Source organism: Dama dama, chromosome 4 (assembly GCF_033118175.1).
Source record: "Dama dama isolate Ldn47 chromosome 4, ASM3311817v1, whole genome shotgun sequence".
Lineage (NCBI taxonomy): Eukaryota > Metazoa > Chordata > Mammalia > Artiodactyla > Cervidae > Dama > Dama dama.
Window position 1 is genome coordinate 4390180 of NC_083684.1, and position 19002 is coordinate 4409181.

Here is a 19002-nt window from a genome sequence, read left to right on the forward strand (position 1 = left end):
AACATGAAGAGCCTGAAAAGGTGTGAAAAATATGAAGAGACTCAATACGTGTCAAAAATATGAGGAGTATGAAACGGTCGGAAAAATAGCAGGAGCATGAAGCGGTGTTGAAAAACATGAAGAGTCTGAAAACGTGTGAAAATTATGAAGAGCTTCAAAAATGTGAAAAATATGAAGAGCTTCAAAAGGTGTGAAAAATATGAAGAGCTTCAAAAGGTGTCAAAAAAGAGATGAGCATGAAAAGGTCTGAAAAATACGAGGAGCATGAAGCGGTGTTGAAAATCATGAAGAGCCTGTAAAGGTATGAAAAATATGAAGAGCTTCATAAGGTGTGAAATATATGAAGAGCTTCAAAAGGTGTCAAAATGAGATGAGCATGAAACGATTTGAAAAATAGGAGGAGCATGAATTGGTGTTGAAAAAAATGAAGAGCCTGAAAAGGTGTGAAATATCTGAAGAGCTTCAAAAGGTGTCAAAAATATGAGGAGAATGAAACGGTCTGAAAAATAGGCGGAGCATGAAGCGGTGATCAAAAACATGAAGAGCATGAAAAGGTGTGAATAATATGAAGAGCTTGTAAAGGTGTCAAAAATATGAGGAGCATGAAACGGCCTGAAAAATAGGAGGAGCATGAAGTGGTGTTTAAAAATATGAAGAGAATGAAAAAGTGTGAAAAATATGAAGAGCTTCAAAAGGTGTCAAATATATGAGGAGCATGAAACGGTCTGAAAAATACGAGGAGCATGAAGCGGTGTTGAAAAACATGAAGAGCCTGAAAAGGTGTGAAAAATATGAAGAGCTTCAAATGGTGTGAAATACATGAGGAGCATGAAACGGTCTGAAAAATAGGTGGAGCATCAAGCGGTGTTGAAAAACATGAAGAGCCTGAAAAGGTGTGAAAAATATGAAGAGCTTCAAAAGGTGTCAAAAATATGAGGAGCATGAAACGGTCTGAAAATAGGAGGAACATGAAACGGTGTTGAAAAACATGAAGAGCCTGAAAAGTTGTGAAAAATATGAAGAGCTTCAAAAGGGGTGAATTATATGAGGAGCATGAAAAGTTGTGAAAAATAGGAGGAACATGAAGCGGTGTTCAAAAACATGAAGAGCCTGAAAAAGTGTGAAAAATATGAAGAGCTTCAAAAGGTGTCAAAATTATGAGAGGCATGATACGGTCTGAAAAATAGGAGGAGCATGAAGTGGTGTTGTAAAACATGTAGAGCCTGAAAAATTGGGAAAAATATGAAGAGCTTCAAAGTTGTCAAATATATGAGGAGTATGAAACGGTCTGAAAAATAGGAGGAGCATGAAGGGGTGTTCGAAAACATGAAGAGCCTGAAAAGGTGTGCAAAATATGAAGAGCTTCAAAAGGTGTGAAATACATGAGGAGCATGAAACGGTGTTCAAAAATATGCAGAGACTAAAAAGGTGTGAAAAATATGAGGAGCTTCAAAAAGTGTCAAAAATTAGATTAGCATGAAAGGGTCTGAAAAATAGGAGGAGCATGAAGTGGTGTTTAAAAACATGAAGAGCCTGAAAAGGTGTGAAAAATATGAAGAGCTTCAAAAGGTGTCAAAAATATGAGGAGCATGAAACGGTCCGAAAAATAACAGGATCATGAAGCGGTCTTGAAAAACATGAAGAGCCTGAAAAGGTGTGAAAAACATGAAGAGCTTCAAAAAGTGTCAAAAATTAGATTAGCATGAATGGGTCTGAAAAATAATAGGAGCCTGAAGTTTTGTTGAAAAACATGAAGAGCTTGAAAAAGTGTGAAAAATATGAAGAGCTTCAAAAATATGAAAATTATGAAGAGCTTCAAAAGGTGTGAAAAATATGAAGAGCTTCAAAAGATGTCAAAAATGAGATGAGCATGAAACGGTCTGAAAAATAGGAGGAGCATGAAGTGGTGGTGAAAATCATGAAGAGCCTGAAAAGGTGTGAAAAATATGCAGAGCTTCAAAAGGTGTCAAAAATATGAGGAGAATGAAACGGTCTGAAAAATACGAGGAGCATGAAGTGGTGTTGAAAAACATGAAGAGCCTGAAAATTGTGAAAAATATGTAGAGCTTCAAAAGGTGTCAAAAATATGAGGAGCATGAAACGGTCCGAAAAATAGGAGGAGCATGAAGCAGTGTTGAAAAACATGAAGAGCCTGAAAAGGTGTGAAAAATATGAAGCGCTTCAAAAAGTGTGAAAAATATGAAGAGCTTCAAATGGTGAGAAAAATATGAGGAGCATGAAACGGTCTGAAATATAGGAGGAGCATGAACCCGTGTTCAAAAACATGAAGAGCCTGAAAAGGTGTGAAAAATATGAAGAGCTTCAAAAGGTGTGAAAAATATGAAGAGCTTCAAAAGGTGTCAAAAAAGAGATGAGCATGAAAAGGTCTGAAAAATACGAGGAGCATGAAGCGGTGTTGAAAATCATGAAGACACTGAAAAGGTATGAAAAATATGAAGAGCTTCATAAGGTGTGAAATATATGAAGAGCTTCAAAAGGTGTCAAAATGAGATGAGCATGAAACGATTTGAAAAATAGGAGGAGCATGAATTGGTGTTGAAAAAAATGAAGAGCCTGAAAAGGTGTGAAATATCTGAAGAGCTTCAAAAGGTGTCAAAAATATGAGGAGAATGAAACGGTCTGAAAAATAGGCGGAGCATGAAGCGGTGATCAAAAACATGAAGAGCATGAAAAGGTGTGAATAATATGAAGAGCTTGTAAAGGTGTCAAAAATATGAGGAGCATGAAACGGCCTGAAAAATAGGAGGAGCATGAAGTGGTGTTTAAAAATATGAAGAGAATGAAAAAGTGTGAAAAATATGAAGAGCTTCAAAAGGTGTCAAATATATGAGGAGCATGAAACGGTCTGAAAAATACGAGGAGCATGAAGCGGTGTTGAAAAACATGAAGAGCCTGAAAAGGTGTGAAAAATATGAAGAGCTTCAAATGGTGTGAAATACATGAGGAGCATGAAACGGTCTGAAAAATAGGTGGAGCATCAAGCGGTGTTGAAAAACATGAAGAGCCTGAAAAGGTGTGAAAAATATGAAGAGCTTCAAAAGGTGTCAAAAATATGAGGAGCATGAAACGGTCTGAAAATAGGAGGAACATGAAACGGTGTTGAAAAACATGAAGAGCCTGAAAAGTTGTGAAAAATATGAAGAGCTTCAAAAGGGGTGAATTATATGAGGAGCATGAAAAGTTGTGAAAAATAGGAGGAACATGAAGCGGTGTTCAAAAACATGAAGAGCCTGAAAAAGTGTGAAAAATATGAAGAGCTTCAAAAGGTGTCAAAATTATGAGAGGCATGATACGGTCTGAAAAATAGGAGGAGCATGAAGTGGTGTTGTAAAACATGTAGAGCCTGAAAAATTGGGAAAAATATGAAGAGCTTCAAAGTTGTCAAATATATGAGGAGTATGAAACGGTCTGAAAAATAGGAGGAGCATGAAGGGGTGTTCGAAAACATGAAGAGCCTGAAAAGGTGTGCAAAATATGAAGAGCTTCAAAAGGTGTGAAATACATGAGGAGCATGAAACAGTGTTCAAAAATATGCAGAGACTAAAAAGGTGTGAAAAATATGAGGAGCTTCAAAAAGTGTCAATAATTAGATTAGCATGAAAGGGTCTGAAAAATAGGAGGAGCATGAAGTGGTGTTTAAAAACATGAAGAGCCTGAAAAGGTGTGAAAAATATGAAGAGCTTCAAAAGGTGTCAAAAATATGAGGAGCATGAAACGGTCCGAAAAATAACAGGATCATGAAGCGGTCTTGAAAAACATGAAGAGCCTGAAAAGGTGTGAAAAATATGAAGAGCTTCAAAAGGTGTCAAAAATATGAGGAGCATGAAACGGTCTGAAAAATAGGAGGAGCATAACCGGTGTTCAAAAACATGAACAGCCTGAAAAGGTGTGAAAAATATGAAGAGCTTCAAAAGGTGTGAAAAATATGAAGAGCTTCCAAAGGTGTCAAAAATTAGATTAGCATGAACTGGTCTGAAAAATAGGAGGAGCATGAAGCGGTGTTTAAAACATGAACAGACTGAAAAGGTGTGAAAAATATGAAGAGCTTCAAAAGGTGTGAAAATTATGAAGAGCTTCAAAAGGTGTCAAAATTAGATTAGCATGAAAGGGTCTGAAAAATAGGAGGAGCATGAAGTGCTGTTGAAAAACATGAAGAGCCTGAAAAGGTGTGAAATATATGAAGAGCTTCAAAAGGTGTAAAATATATGAAGAGCTTAAAAAGGTGTCAAAAATATGAGGAGCATGAAACGGTCTGAAAAATACGAGGAGCATGAAACGGTGTTCAAAAACATGAAGAGCCTGAAAAGGTGTGCAAAATATGAAGAGCTTCAAAAGGTGTGAAATATATGAGGAGCATGAAACGGTGTTCAAAAACATGCAGAGACTGAAAAGGTGTGAAAAATATGAAGAGCTTCAAAAAGTGTCAAAAATTAGATTAGCATGAATGGGTCTGAAAAATAGGAGGAGCCTGAAGTTTTGTTGAAAAACATGAAGAGCTTGAAAAAGTGTGAAAAATATGAAGAGCTTCAAAAATATGAAAATTATGAAGAGCTTCAAAAGGTGTGAAAAATATAAAGAGCTTCAAAAGATGTCAAAAATGAGATGAGCATGAAACGGTCTGAAAAATAGGAGGAGCATGAAGTGGTGTTGAAAATCATGAAGAGCCTGAAAAGGTGTGAAAAATATGCAGAGCTTCAAAAGGTGTCAAAAATTTGAGGAGAATGAAACGGTCTGAAAAATACGAGGAGCATGAAGCGGTGTTGAAAAACATGAAGAGCCTGAAAAGGTGTGAAAAATATGAAGAGCTTCAAAAGGTGTGAAATACATGAGGAGCATGAAACGGTCTGAAAAATAGGAGGAGCATGAAGCAGTGTTGAAAAACATGAAGAGCCTGAAAAGGTGTCAAAAATATGAACAGCTTCAAAATGTGTGAAAAATATGAGGAGCATGAAACGGTGAAAAATAGGAGAGGCATGAAGCGGTGTTGAAAAACATGAACAGTCTGAAAAGGTGTGGAAAATATGTATAGCTTCAAAAGGTGTTAAATACATGAGGAGCATGAAACGGTCTGAAAAATAAGAGGAGCATGAAGCGGTGTTCAAAAACATGAAGAGCCTGAAAAGGTGTGAAAAATATGAAGAGCTTCAAAATGTGTGAAATACATGAGGAGCATGAAAAGGTCTGAAAAATAGGAGGACCATGAAGTGGTGTTCAAAAACATGAAGAGCCTGAATACATGTGAAAAATATGAGGAGCTTAAAAAATGTGAAAAATATGAACAGCTTCAAAAGGTGTTAAAAATATGAGGAGCATGATACAGTCTTAAAAAGATTAGGAGGATGAAGTGGTGTTCAAAAACATGAAGAGCCTGAAAAGGTGTGAAAAATATGAAGAGACTCAATACGTGTCAAAAATATGAGGAGTATGAAACGGTCGGAAAAATAGCAGGAGCATGAAGCGGTGTTGAAAAACATGAAGAGTCTGAAAACGTGTGAAAATTATGAAGAGCTTCAAAAATGTGAAAAATATGAAGAGCTTCAAAAGGTGTGAAAAATATGAAGAGCTTCAAAAGGTGTCAAAAAAGAGATGAGCATGAAAAGGTCTGAAAAATACGAGGAGCATGAAGCGGTGTTGAAAATCATGAAGAGCCTGTAAAGGTATGAAAAATATGAAGAGCTTCATAAGGTGTGAAATATATGAAGAGCTTCAAAAGGTGTCAAAATGAGATGAGCATGAAACGATTTGAAAAATAGGAGGAGCATGAATTGGTGTTGAAAAAAATGAAGAGCCTGAAAAGGTGTGAAATATCTGAAGAGCTTCAAAAGGTGTCAAAAATATGAGGAGAATGAAACGGTCTGAAAAATAGGCGGAGCATGAAGCGGTGATCAAAAACATGAAGAGCATGAAAAGGTGTGAATAATATGAAGAGCTTGTAAAGGTGTCAAAAATATGAGGAGCATGAAACGGCCTGAAAAATAGGAGGAGCATGAAGTGGTGTTTAAAAATATGAAGAGAATGAAAAAGTGTGAAAAATATGAAGAGCTTCAAAAGGTGTCAAATATATGAGGAGCATGAAACGGTCTGAAAAATACGAGGAGCATGAAGCGGTGTTGAAAAACATGAAGAGCCTGAAAAGGTGTGAAAAATATGAAGAGCTTCAAATGGTGTGAAATACATGAGGAGCATGAAACGGTCTGAAAAATAGGTGGAGCATCAAGCGGTGTTGAAAAACATGAAGAGCCTGAAAAGGTGTGAAAAATATGAAGAGCTTCAAAAGGTGTCAAAAATATGAGGAGCATGAAACGGTCTGAAAATAGGAGGAACATGAAACGGTGTTGAAAAACATGAAGAGCCTGAAAAGTTGTGAAAAATATGAAGAGCTTCAAAAGGGGTGAATTATATGAGGAGCATGAAAAGTTGTGAAAAATAGGAGGAACATGAAGCGGTGTTCAAAAACATGAAGAGCCTGAAAAAGTGTGAAAAATATGAAGAGCTTCAAAAGGTGTCAAAATTATGAGAGGCATGATACGGTCTGAAAAATAGGAGGAGCATGAAGTGGTGTTGTAAAACATGTAGAGCCTGAAAAATTGGGAAAAATATGAAGAGCTTCAAAGTTGTCAAATATATGAGGAGTATGAAACGGTCTGAAAAATAGGAGGAGCATGAAGGGGTGTTCGAAAACATGAAGAGCCTGAAAAGGTGTGCAAAATATGAAGAGCTTCAAAAGGTGTGAAATACATGAGGAGCATGAAACGGTGTTCAAAAATATGTAGAGACTAAAAAGGTGTGAAAAATATGAGGAGCTTCAAAAAGTGTCAAAAATTAGATTAGCATGAAAGGGTCTGAAAAATAGGAGGAGCATGAAGTGGTGTTTAAAAACATGAAGAGCCTGAAAAGGTGTGAAAAATATGAAGAGCTTCAAAAGGTGTCAAAAATATGAGGAGCATGAAACGGTCCGAAAAATAACAGGATCATGAAGCGGTCTTGAAAAACATGAAGAGCCTGAAAAGGTGTGAAAAATATGAAGAGCTTCAAAAGGTGTCAAAAATATGAGGAGCATCAAACGGTGAAAAATAGGAGAGGCATGAAGCGGTGTTGAAAAACATGAACAGTCTGAAAAGGTGTGGAAAATATGTAAAGCTTCAAAAGGTGTTAAATACATGAGGAGCATGAAACGGTCTGAAAAATAAGAGGAGCATGAAGCGGTGTTCAAAAACATGAAGAGCCTGAAAAGGTATGAAAAATATGAAGAGCTTCAAATGGTGTGAAATACATGAGGAGCATGAAAAGGTCTGAAAAATAGGAGGACCATGAAGTGGTGTTCAAAAACTTGAAGAGCCTGAATACGTGTGAAAAATATGAGGAGCTTCAAAAATGTGAAAAATATGAAGAGCTTCAAAAGGTGTTAAAAATATGAGGAGCATGATACAGTCTTAAAAAGATTAGGAGGATGAAGTGGTGTTCAAAAACATGAAGAGCCTGAAAAGGTGTGAAAAATATGAAGAGACTCAATACGTGTCAAAAATATGAGGAGTATGAAACGGTCGGAAAAATAGCAGGAGCATGAAGCGGTGTTGAAAAACATGAAGAGTCTGAAAACGTGTGAAAATTATGAAGAGCTTCAAAAATGTGAAAAATATGAAGAGCTTCAAAAGGTGTGAAAAATATGAAGAGCTTCAATAGGTGTCAAAAAAGAGATGAGCATGAAAAGGTCTGAAAAATACGAGGAGCATGAAGCGGTGTTGAAAATCATGAAGAGCCTGAAAAGGTATGAAAAATATGAAGAGCTTCATAAGGTGTGAAATATATGAAGAGCTTCAAAAGGTGTCAAAATGAGATGAGCATGAAACGATTTGAAAAATAGGAGGAGCATGAATTGGTGTTGAAAAAAATGAAGAGCCTGAAAAGGTGTGAAATATCTGAAGAGCTTCAAAAGGTGTCAAAAATATGAGGAGAATGAAACGGTCTGAAAAATAGGCGGAGCATGAAGCGGTGATCAAAAACATGAAGAGCATGAAAAGGTGTGAATAATATGAAGAGCTTGTAAAGGTGTCAAAAATATGAGGAGCATGAAACGGCCTGAAAAATAGGAGGAGCATGAAGTGGTGTTTAAAAATATGAAGAGAATGAAAAAGTGTGAAAAATATGAAGAGCTTCAAAAGGTGTCAAATATATGAGGAGCATGAAACGGTCTGAAAAATACGAGGAGCATGAAGCGGTGTTGAAAAACATGAAGAGCCTGAAAAGGTGTGAAAAATATGAAGAGCTTCAAATGGTGTGAAATACATGAGGAGCATGAAACGGTCTGAAAAATAGGTGGAGCATCAAGCGGTGTTGAAAAACATGAAGAGCCTGAAAAGGTGTGAAAAATATGAAGAGCTTCAAAAGGTGTCAAAAATATGAGGAGCATGAAACGGTCTGAAAATAGGAGGAACATGAAACGGTGTTGAAAAACATGAAGAGCCTGAAAAGTTGTGAAAAATATGAAGAGCTTCAAAAGGGGTGAATTATATGAGGAGCATGAAAAGTTGTGAAAAATAGGAGGAACATGAAGCGGTGTTCAAAAACATGAAGAGCCTGAAAAAGTGTGAAAAATATGAAGAGCTTCAAAAGGTGTCAAAATTATGAGAGGCATGATACGGTCTGAAAAATAGGAGGAGCATGAAGTGGTGTTGTAAAACATGTAGAGCCTGAAAAATTGGGAAAAATATGAAGAGCTTCAAAGTTGTCAAATATATGAGGAGTATGAAACGGTCTGAAAAATAGGAGGAGCATGAAGGGGTGTTCGAAAACATGAAGAGCCTGAAAAGGTGTGCAAAATATGAAGAGCTTCAAAAGGTGTGAAATACATGAGGAGCATGAAACGGTGTTCAAAAATATGCAGAGACTAAAAAGGTGTGAAAAATATGAGGAGCTTCAAAAAGTGTCAATAATTAGATTAGCATGAAAGGGTCTGAAAAATAGGAGGAGCATGAAGTGGTGTTTAAAAACATGAAGAGCCTGAAAAGGTGTGAAAAATATGAAGAGCTTCAAAAGGTGTCAAAAATATGAGGAGCATGAAACGGTCCGAAAAATAACAGGATCATGAAGCGGTCTTGAAAAACATGAAGAGCCTGAAAAGGTGTGAAAAATATGAAGAGCTTCAAAAGGTGTCAAAAATATGAGGAGCATGAAACGGTCTGAAAAATAGGAGGAGCATAACCGGTGTTCAAAAACATGAACAGCCTGAAAAGGTGTGAAAAATATGAAGAGCTTCAAAAGGTGTGAAAAATATGAAGAGCTTCAAAAGGTGTCAAAAATTAGATTAGCATGAACTGGTCTGAAAAATAGGAGGAGCATGAAGCGGTGTTTAAAACATGAACAGACTGAAAAGGTGTGAAAAATATGAAGAGCTTCAAAAGGTGTGAAAATTATGAAGAGCTTCATAAGGTGTCAAAATTAGATTAGCATGAAAGGGTCTGAAAAATAGGAGGAGCATGAAGTGCTGTTGAAAAACATGAAGAGCCTGAAAAGGTGTGAAATATATGAAGAGCTTCAAAAGGTGTAAAATATATGAAGAGCTTAAAAAGGTGTCAAAAATATGAGGAGCATGAAACGGTCTGAAAAATACGAGGAGCATGAAACGGTGTTCAAAAACATGAAGAGCCTGAAAAGGTGTGCAAAATATGAAGAGCTTCAAAAGGTGTGAAATATATGAGGAGCATGAAACGGTGTTCAAAAACATGCAGAGACTGAAAAGGTGTGAAAAATATGAAGAGCTTCAAAAAGTGTCAAAAATTAGATTAGCATGAATGGGTCTGAAAAATAGGAGGAGCCTGAAGTTTTGTTGAAAAACATGAAGAGCTTGAAAAAGTGTGAAAAATATGAAGAGCTTCAAAAATATGAAAATTATGAAGAGCTTCAAAAGGTGTGAAAAATATAAAGAGCTTCAAAAGATGTCAAAAATGAGATGAGCATGAAACGGTCTGAAAAATAGGAGGAGCATGAAGTGTTGTTGAAAATCATGAAGAGCCTGAAAAGGTGTGAAAAATATGCAGAGCTTCAAAAGGTGTCAAAAATTTGAGAAGAATGAAACGGTCTGAAAAATATGAGGAGCATGAAGTGGTGTTGAAAAACATGAAGAGCCTGAAAATGTGAGAAAATATGAAGAGCTTCAAAAGGTGTGAAAAATATGAGGAGCATGAAACGGTCTGAAAAATACAGGAGCATGAACCAGTGTTCAAAAACATGAAGACCCTGAAAAGTTGTGAAAAATATGAAGAGCTTCAAAAGATGTCAAAAATATGAGGAGTATGAAACGGTCTGAAAAATAGGAGGAGCATGAAGCGGTGTTGAAAAACATGAAGAGCCTGAAAAGGTGTGAAAAATATGAAGAGCTTCAAAATTGTCCAAAATATGAGGAGCATGAATCGGTCTGCAAAATAGGAGGAGCAAGAAAAGGTGTTCAAAACATGAAGAGCCTGAAAATGTGTGAAAAATAGGAAGAGGTTCAAAAGGTGTTAAAATTATGAGGAGCCTGAAACGGTCTGAAAAATAGGAGGAGCATGAAGCGGTGTTCAAAAATATGAAGAGCCTGAAAAGGTGTGAAAAATATGAAGAGCCTGAAAAGGTGTGAAATATATAAAGAGCTTCAAAAAGTGTGAAAAATATGAGGAGCATGAAACATTCTGAAAAATTGGAGGAGCATGAAGCGGTGTTGAAAAACATGAAGAGACTGAAATGATGTGAAAAATATGAAGAGCTTCAAAAGGTGTCAAAAATATGGGGACCATGAAACGGTCTGAAAAATAGGAGGAGCATGAAGTGGTGTTGAAAAACATGAAGAGCCTGAAAAGGTGTGAAAAATATAAAGAGCTTCAAAAGGTGTGAAATACATGAGGAGCATGAAACGGTCTGAAAAATAGAAGGAGCATGAAGAGATGTTGAAAAACATGAAGAACCTGAAAAGGTGTGAAAAATATGAAGAGCTTCAAAAGGTGTCAAAATTATGAGGAGCATGATACGGTCTGAAAAATAGGAGGAGCATGAAGTGGTGTTGTAAAACATGTAGAGCCTGAAAAATTGGGAAAAATATGAAGAGCTTCAAAGTTGTCAAATATATGAGGAGTATGAAACGGTCTGAAAAATAGGAGGAGCATGAAGGGGTGTTCGAAAACATGAAGAGCCTGAAAAGGTGAGAAAAATATGAAGAGCTTCAAAATGTGTCTAAAATATGACGAGCATGAAACCCTCTTAAAATTAGGAGGAGGATAGCGGTGTTCAAAAACATGAAGAGCCTGAAAAGGTGTGCAAAATATGAAGAGCTTCAAAAGGTGTGAAATACATGAGGAGCATGAAACGGTGTTCAAAAATATGCAGAGACTAAAAAGGTGTGAAAAATATGAGGAGCTTCAAAAAGTGTCAAAAATTAGATTAGCATGAAAGGGTCTGAAAAATAGGAGGAGCATGAAGTGGTGTTTAAAAACATGAAGAGCCTGAAAAGGTGTGAAAAATATGAAGAGCTTCAAAAGGTGTCAAAAATATGAGGAGCATGAAACGGTGTTAAAAATAGGAGGAGCATGAAACGTTGTTGAAAAACATGAAGGGCCTGAAAAGGTGTGAAAAACATGAAGAGCCTGAAAAGGTGTGAAATATATGAAGAGCTTCAAAAGGTGTCAAAAATATGAAGAGCTTCAAAAGGTGTGAAAAATATGAAGAGCTACAAAAGGTGTGAAAAATGAGATGAGCATGAAAAGTTCTGAAAAATAGGAAGAGCATGAAGTGGTGATGAAAAACATGAAGAGCGTGAATAAGTGTGAAATATATGAAGAGCTTCAAAAGGTGTGAAAAATATGGGGAGCTTCAAAAGGTGTCAAAATTACGAGGAGCATTAAACGGTCTGAAAAGTAGGAGCAGCATGAAACAGTGTTCAAAAACATGAAGAGCCTGAAAAAGTGTGAAATATATGAAGAGCTTCAAAAAGTGTGAAAAATATGAGGAGCATGAAACGGTCTGAAAAAATGGAGGAGCATGAAGCGGTGTTGAAAAACATGAAGAGACTGGAATGGTGTGAAAAATGTGAAGAGCTTCAAAAGGTGTCAAAAATATGGGGACGATGAAACGGTCTGAAAAATAGTAGGAGTATGAAGTGGTGTTGAAAAACATGATGAGCCTGAAAAGGTGTGAAAAATATGAAGAGCTTCAAAGAGTCAAAAATATGAGGAGCATGAAACGGTGTTAAAAATAGGAGGACCATGAAACGTTGTTGAAAAACATGAAGTGCCTGAAAAGGTGTGAAAAATATGAAGAGTTTCAAAAGGTGTCAAAAATATGAGGAGCATGAAACGGTGTTAAAAATAGGAGGAGCATGAAGCGGTGCTCTAAAGCATGAGGAGCCTGAAAAGATGTGAAATATATGAAGAGCTTCAAAATGTGTGAAATATATGAGGAGAATTAAAAGGTCTGAAAAATAGGAGGAGCATGAAGAGGTGTTGAATAACATGAAGAGCCTGAAAAGGTGTGAAAAATATGAAGAGTTTTAAAAGGTGTCAAAAAATATGAGGAGCATGAAACGGTGTTAAAAATAGGAGGAGCATGAAACGTTGTTGAAAAACATGAAGTGCCTGAAAAGGTGTGAAAAACATGAAGAGCCTGAAAAGGTGTGAAATATATGAAGAGCTTCAAAAGCTGTCAAAAATATGGGGACCATGAAACGGTCTGAAAAATAGGAGGAGCATCAAGTGGTGTTGAAAAACATGAAGAGCCTGAAAAAGTGTGAAATATATGAAGAGCTTCAAAAGGTGTCAAACAGATGAAAAGGATGAAACGGTCTGAAAAATAGGAGGAGCATGAAGCGGTGTTGAAAAACATGAAGAACCTGAAAAGGTGTAAAAAATATGAAGAGCTTCAAAAGGTGTCAAAAATAAAGGGAGCATGAAATGGTATGAAAAACAGGGGGAGCATGAAGCGGTGTTGAAAAACATGAAGAGCCTGAAAAGGTGTGAAAAATATAAAGAGCTTCAAAACGTGTGAAATACATGAGGAGCATGAAACGGTCTGAAAAACAGCAGGAGCATGAAACGGTATTCAAAACATGAAGAGCTTGAAAAGGTGTGAAAAATATGAAAAGCTTCAAAACCTGTCAAAAGAATGAGGAGCATGAAATGGTCTGAAAAGTAGGAGGAGCATGAAGCAGTGTTGAAGAACATGAAGAGCCTGAAAAGTTGTGAAATATATGAAGAGCTTCAAAAGGTGTCAAAAATATCAGGAGAGAGAAACGGTGTTCAAAAACGTGAAGAGCCTTAAAAGGTGTGAAAAATACGAAGAGATTCAAAAGATGTCAAAAATAGGAGGAGCCTGAAACGGTGTTGAAAAACATGAAGAGCATGAAAAGGTGTGAAAAATATGAAGAGCTTCAAAAGGTGTCAAAAATATGAGGAGCATGAAACGGTCTGAAATATAGGAGACGCATGATGCGGTGTTGAAAAACATGAAGAGTCTGAAAAAGTGTGAAATATATGAAGAGTTTCAAAAGGTGTGAAAAATATGGGGAGCTTCAAAAGGTGTCAATATATGAGGAGCATGAAACGGTCTGAAAAATAGGAGGAGCATGAAACAGCATTCAAAACATGAAGAGCTTGAAAAGGTGTGAAAAATATGAAGAGCTTCAAAAATATGAAAATTATGAAGAGCTTCAAAAGGTGTGAAAAATATAAAGAGCTTCAAAAGATGTCAAAAATGAGATGAGCATGAAACGGTCTGAAAAATAGGAGGAGCATGAAGTGGTGTTGAAAATCATGAAGAGCCTGAAAAGGTGTGAAAAATATGCAGAGCTTCAAAAGGTGTCAAAAATTTGAGGAGAATGAAACGGTCTGAAAAATACGAGGAGCATGAAGCGGTGTTGAAAAACATGAAGAGCCTGAAAAGGTGTGAAAAAATATGAAGAGCTTCAAATGGTGTGAAATACATGAGGAGCATGAAACGGTCTGAAAAATAGGTGGAGCATCAAGCGGTGTTGAAAAACATGAAGAGCCTGAAAAGGTGTAAAAAATATGAAGAGCTTCAAAAGGTGTCAAAAATATGAGGAGCATGAAACGGTCTGAAAATAGGAGGAACATGAAACGGTGTTGAAAAACATGAAGAGCCTGAAAAGTTGTGAAAAATATGAAGAGCTTCAAAAGGGGTGAATTATATGAGGAGCATGAAAAGTTGTGAAAAATAGGAGGAACATGAAGCGGTGTTCAAAAACATGAAGAGCCTGAAAAAGTGTGAAAAATATGAAGAGCTTCAAAAGGTGTCAAAATTATGAGGAGCATGAAACGGTCTGAAAAATAGGAGGAGCATGAAGGGGTGTTCGAAAACATGAAGAGCCTGAAAAGGTGTGCAAAATATGAAGAGCTTCAAAAGGTGTGAAATACATGAGGAGCATGAAACGGTGTTCAAAAATATGCAGAGACTAAAAAGGTGTGAAAAATATGAGGAGCTTCAAAAAGTGTCAAAAATTAGATTAGCATGAAAGGGTCTGAAAAATAGGAGGAGCATGAAGTGGTGTTTAAAAACATGAAGAGCCTGAAAATGTGTGAAAAATATGAAGAGCTTCAAAAGGTGTCAAAAATATGAGGAGCATGAAACGGTCCGAAAAATAACAGGATCATGAAGCGGTCTTGAAAAACATGAAGAGCCTGAAAAGGTGTGAAAAATATGAAGAGCTTCAAAAGGTGTCAAAAATATGAGGAGCATGAAACGGTCTGAAAAATAGGAGGAGCATAACCGGTGTTCAAAAACATGAACAGCCTGAAAAGGTGTGAAAAATATGAAGAGCTTCAAAAGGTGTGAAAAATATGAAGAGCTTCAAAAGGTGTCAAAAATTAGATTAGCATGAACTGGTCTGAAAAATAGGAGGAGCATGAAGCGGTGTTTAAAACATGAACAGACTGAAAAGGTGTGAAAAATATGAAGAGCTTCAAAAGGTGTGAAAATTATGAAGAGCTTCAAAAGGTGTCAAAATTAGATTAGCATGAAAGGGTCTGAAAAATAGGAGGAGCATGAAGTGATGTTGAAAAACATGAAGAGCCTGAAAAGGTGTGAAATATATGAAGAGCTTCAAAAGGTGTAAAATATATGAAGAGCTTAAAAAGGTGTCAAAAATATGAGGAGCATGAAACGGTCTGAAAAATACGAGGAGCATGAAACGGTGTTCAAAAACATGAAGAGCCTGAAAAGGTGTGCAAAATATGAAGAGCTTCAAAAGGTGTGAAATATATGAGGAGCATGAAACGGTGTTCAAAAACATGCAGAGACTGAAAAGGTGTGAAAAATATGAAGAGCTTCAAAAAGTGTCAAAAATTAGATTAGCATGAATGGGTCTGAAAAATAGGAGGAGCCTGAAGTTTTGTTGAAAAACATGAAGAGCTTGAAAAAGTGTGAAAAATATGAAGAGCTTCAAAAATATGAAAATTATGAAGAGCTTCAAAAGGTGTGAAAAATATAAAGAGCTTCAAAAGATGTCAAAAATGAGATGAGCATGAAACAGTCTGAAAAATAGGAGGAGCATGAAGTGGTGTTGAAAAACATGAAGAGCCTGAAAAAGTGTGAAAAATATGAAGAGCTTCAAAAGGTGTCAAAATAAAAGGAGCATGAAATGGTCTGAAAAAGAGGAGGAGCATGAAGCGGTGTTGAAAAACATGAAGAGCCTGAAAATGTGTGAAAAATATAAAGAGCTTCAAAAGGTGTGAAATACATGAGGAGCATGAAACGGTCTGAAAAATAGAAGGAGCATGAAGCGATGTTGAAAAACATGAAGAACCTGAAAAGGTGTGAAAAATATGAAGAGCTTCAAAAGGTGTCAAAATTATGAGGAGCATGATACGGTCTGAAAAATAGGAGGAGCATGAAGTGGTGTTGTAAAACATGTAGAGCCTGAAAAATTGGGAAAAATATGAAGAGCTTCAAAGTTGTCAAATATATGAGGAGTATGAAACGGTCTGAAAAATAGGAGGAGCATGAAGGGGTGTTCGAAAACATGAAGAGCCTGAAAAGGTGAGAAAAATATGAAGAGCTTCAAAATGTGTCTAAAATATGACGAGCATGAAAGCCTCTTAAAATTAGGAGGAGGATAGCGGTGTTCAAAAACATGAAGAGCCTGAAAAGGTGTGCAAAATATGAAGAGCTTCAAAAGGTGTGAAATACATGAGGAGCATGAAACGGTGTTCAAAAATATGCAGAGACTAAAAAGGTGTGAAAAATATGAGGAGCTTCAAAAAGTGTCAAAAATTAGATTAGCATGAAAGGGTCTGAAAAATAGGAGGAGCATGAAGTGGTGTTTAAAAACATGAAGAGCCTGAAAAGGTGTGAAAAATATGAAGAGCTTCAAAAGGTGTCAAAAATATGAGGAGGATGAAACGGTGTTAAAAATAGGAGGAGCATGAAGCGGTGCTCTAAAGCATGAGGAGCCTGAAAAGATGTGAAATATATGAAGAGCTTCAAAATGTGTGAAATATATGAGGAGAATTAAAAGGTCTGAAAAATAGGAGGAGCATAACCGGTGTTCAAAAACATGAACAGCCTGAAAAGGTGTGAAAAATATGAAGAGCTTCAAAAGGTGTGAAAAATATGAAGAGCTTCAAAAGGTGTCAAAAATTAGATTAGCATGAACTGGTCTGAAAAATAGGAGGAGCATGAAGCGGTGTTTAAAACATGAACAGACTGAAAAGGTGTGAAAAATATGAAGAGCTTCAAAAGGTGTGAAAATTATGAAGAGCTTCAAAAGGTGTCAAAATTAGATTAGCATGAAAGGGTCTGAAAAATAGGAGGAGCCTGAAGTTTTGTTAAAAAACATGAAGAGCTTGAAAAAGTGTGAAAAATATGAAGAGCTTCAAAAATATGAAAATTATGAAGAGCTTCAAAAGGTGTGAAAAATATAAAGAGCTTCAAAAGATGTCAAAAATGAGATGAGCATGAAACGGTCTGAAAAATAGGAGGAGCATGAAGTGGTGTTGAAAATCATGAAGAGCCTGAAAAGGTGTGAAAAATATGCAGAGCTTCAAAAGGTGTCAAAAATTTGAGGAGAATGAAACGGTCTGAAAAATACGAGGAGCATGAAGTGGTGTTGAAAAACATGAAGAGCCTGAAAAGTGAGAAAAATATGAAGAGCTTCAAAAGGTGTGAAAAATATGAGGAGCATGAAACGGTCTGAAAAATAGGAGGAGCATGAAGTGGTGTTGAAAAATATGAAGAGCATGAAAAGGTGTGAAAAATATGAAGAGCTTCAAAATTGTCCAAAATATGAGGAGCATGAATCGGTCTGCAAAATAGGAGGAGCAAGAAAAGGTGTTCAAAACCTGAAGAGCCTGAAAATGTGTGAAAAATAGGAAGAGGTTCAAAAGGTGTTAAAATTATGAGGAGCCTGAAACGGTCTGAAAAATACGAGGAGCATGAAGTGGTGTTGAAAAACATGAAGAGCCTGAAAAGTGAGAAAAATATGAAGAGCTTCAAAAAGTATGAAAAATATGAGGAGCATGAAACATTCTGAAAAATTGGAGGAGCATGAAGCGGTGTTGAAAAACATGAAGAGACTGAAATGATGTGAAAAATATGAAGAGCTTCAAAAGGTGTCAAAAATATGGGGACCATGAAACGGTCTGAAAAATAGGAGGAGCATGAAGTGGTGTTGAAAAACATGAAGAGCCTGAAAAAGTGTGAAAAATATGAAGAGCTTCAAAAGGTGTCAAAATTATGAGGAGCATGATACGGTCTGAAAAATAGGAGGAGCATGAAGTGGTGTTGTAAAACATGTAGAGCCTGAAAAATTGGGAAAAATATGAAGAGCTTCAAAGTTGTCAAATATATGAGGAGTATGAAACGGTCTGAAAAATAGGAGGAGCATGAAGAGGTGTTCGAAAACATGAAGAGCCTGAAAAGGTGAGAAAAATATGAAGAGCTTCAAAATGTGTCTAAAATATGACGAGCATGAAACCCTCTTAAAATTAGGAGGAGGATAGCGGTGTTCAAAAACATGAAGAGCCTGAAAAGGTGTGCAAAATATGAAGAGCTTCAAAAGGTGTGAAATACATGAGGAGCATGAAACGGTGTTCAAAAATATGCAGAGACTATAAAGGTGTGAAAAATATGAGGAGCTTCAAAAAGTGTCAAATATTAGATTAGCATGAAAGGGTCTGAAAAATAGGAGGAGCATGAAGTGGTGTTTAAAAACATGAAGAGCCTGAAAAGGTGTGAAAAATATGAAGAGCTTCAAAAGGTGTCAAAAATATGAGGAGCATGAAACGGTGTTAAAAATAGGAGGAGCATGAAACGTTGTTGAAAAACATGAAGTGCCTGAAAAGGTGTGAAAAACATGAAGAGCCTGAAAAGGTGTGAAATATATGAAGAGCTTCAAAAGGTGTCAAAAATATGAAGAGCTTCAAAAGGTGTGAAAAATATGAAGAGCTTCAAAAGGTGTGAAAAATGAGATGAGCATGAAAAGTTCTGAAAAATAGGAAGAGCATGAAGTGGTGATGAAAAACATGAAGAGCCTGAATAAGTGTGAAATATATGAAGAGCTTCAAAAGGTGTGAAAAATATGGGGAGCTTCAAAAGGTGTTAAAATTACGAGGAGCATTAAACGGTCTGAAAAATAGGAGCAGCATGAAACAGTGTTCAAAAACATGAAGAGCCTGAAAAAGTGTGAAATATATGAAGAGCTTCAAAAAGTGTGAAAAATATGAGGAGCATGAAACGGTCTGAAAAAATGGAGGAGCATGAAGCGGTGTTGAAAAACATGAAGAGACTGGAATGGTGTGAAAAATGTGAAGAGCTTCAAAAGGTGTCAAAAATATGGGGACGATGAAACGGTCTGAAAAATAGTAGGAGTATGAAATGGTGTTGAAAAACATGATGAGCCTGAAAAGGTGTGAAAAATATGAAGAGTTTCAAAAGGTGTCAAAAATATGAGGAGCATGAAACGGTGTTAAAAATAGGAGGAGCATGAAGCGGTGCTCTAAAGCA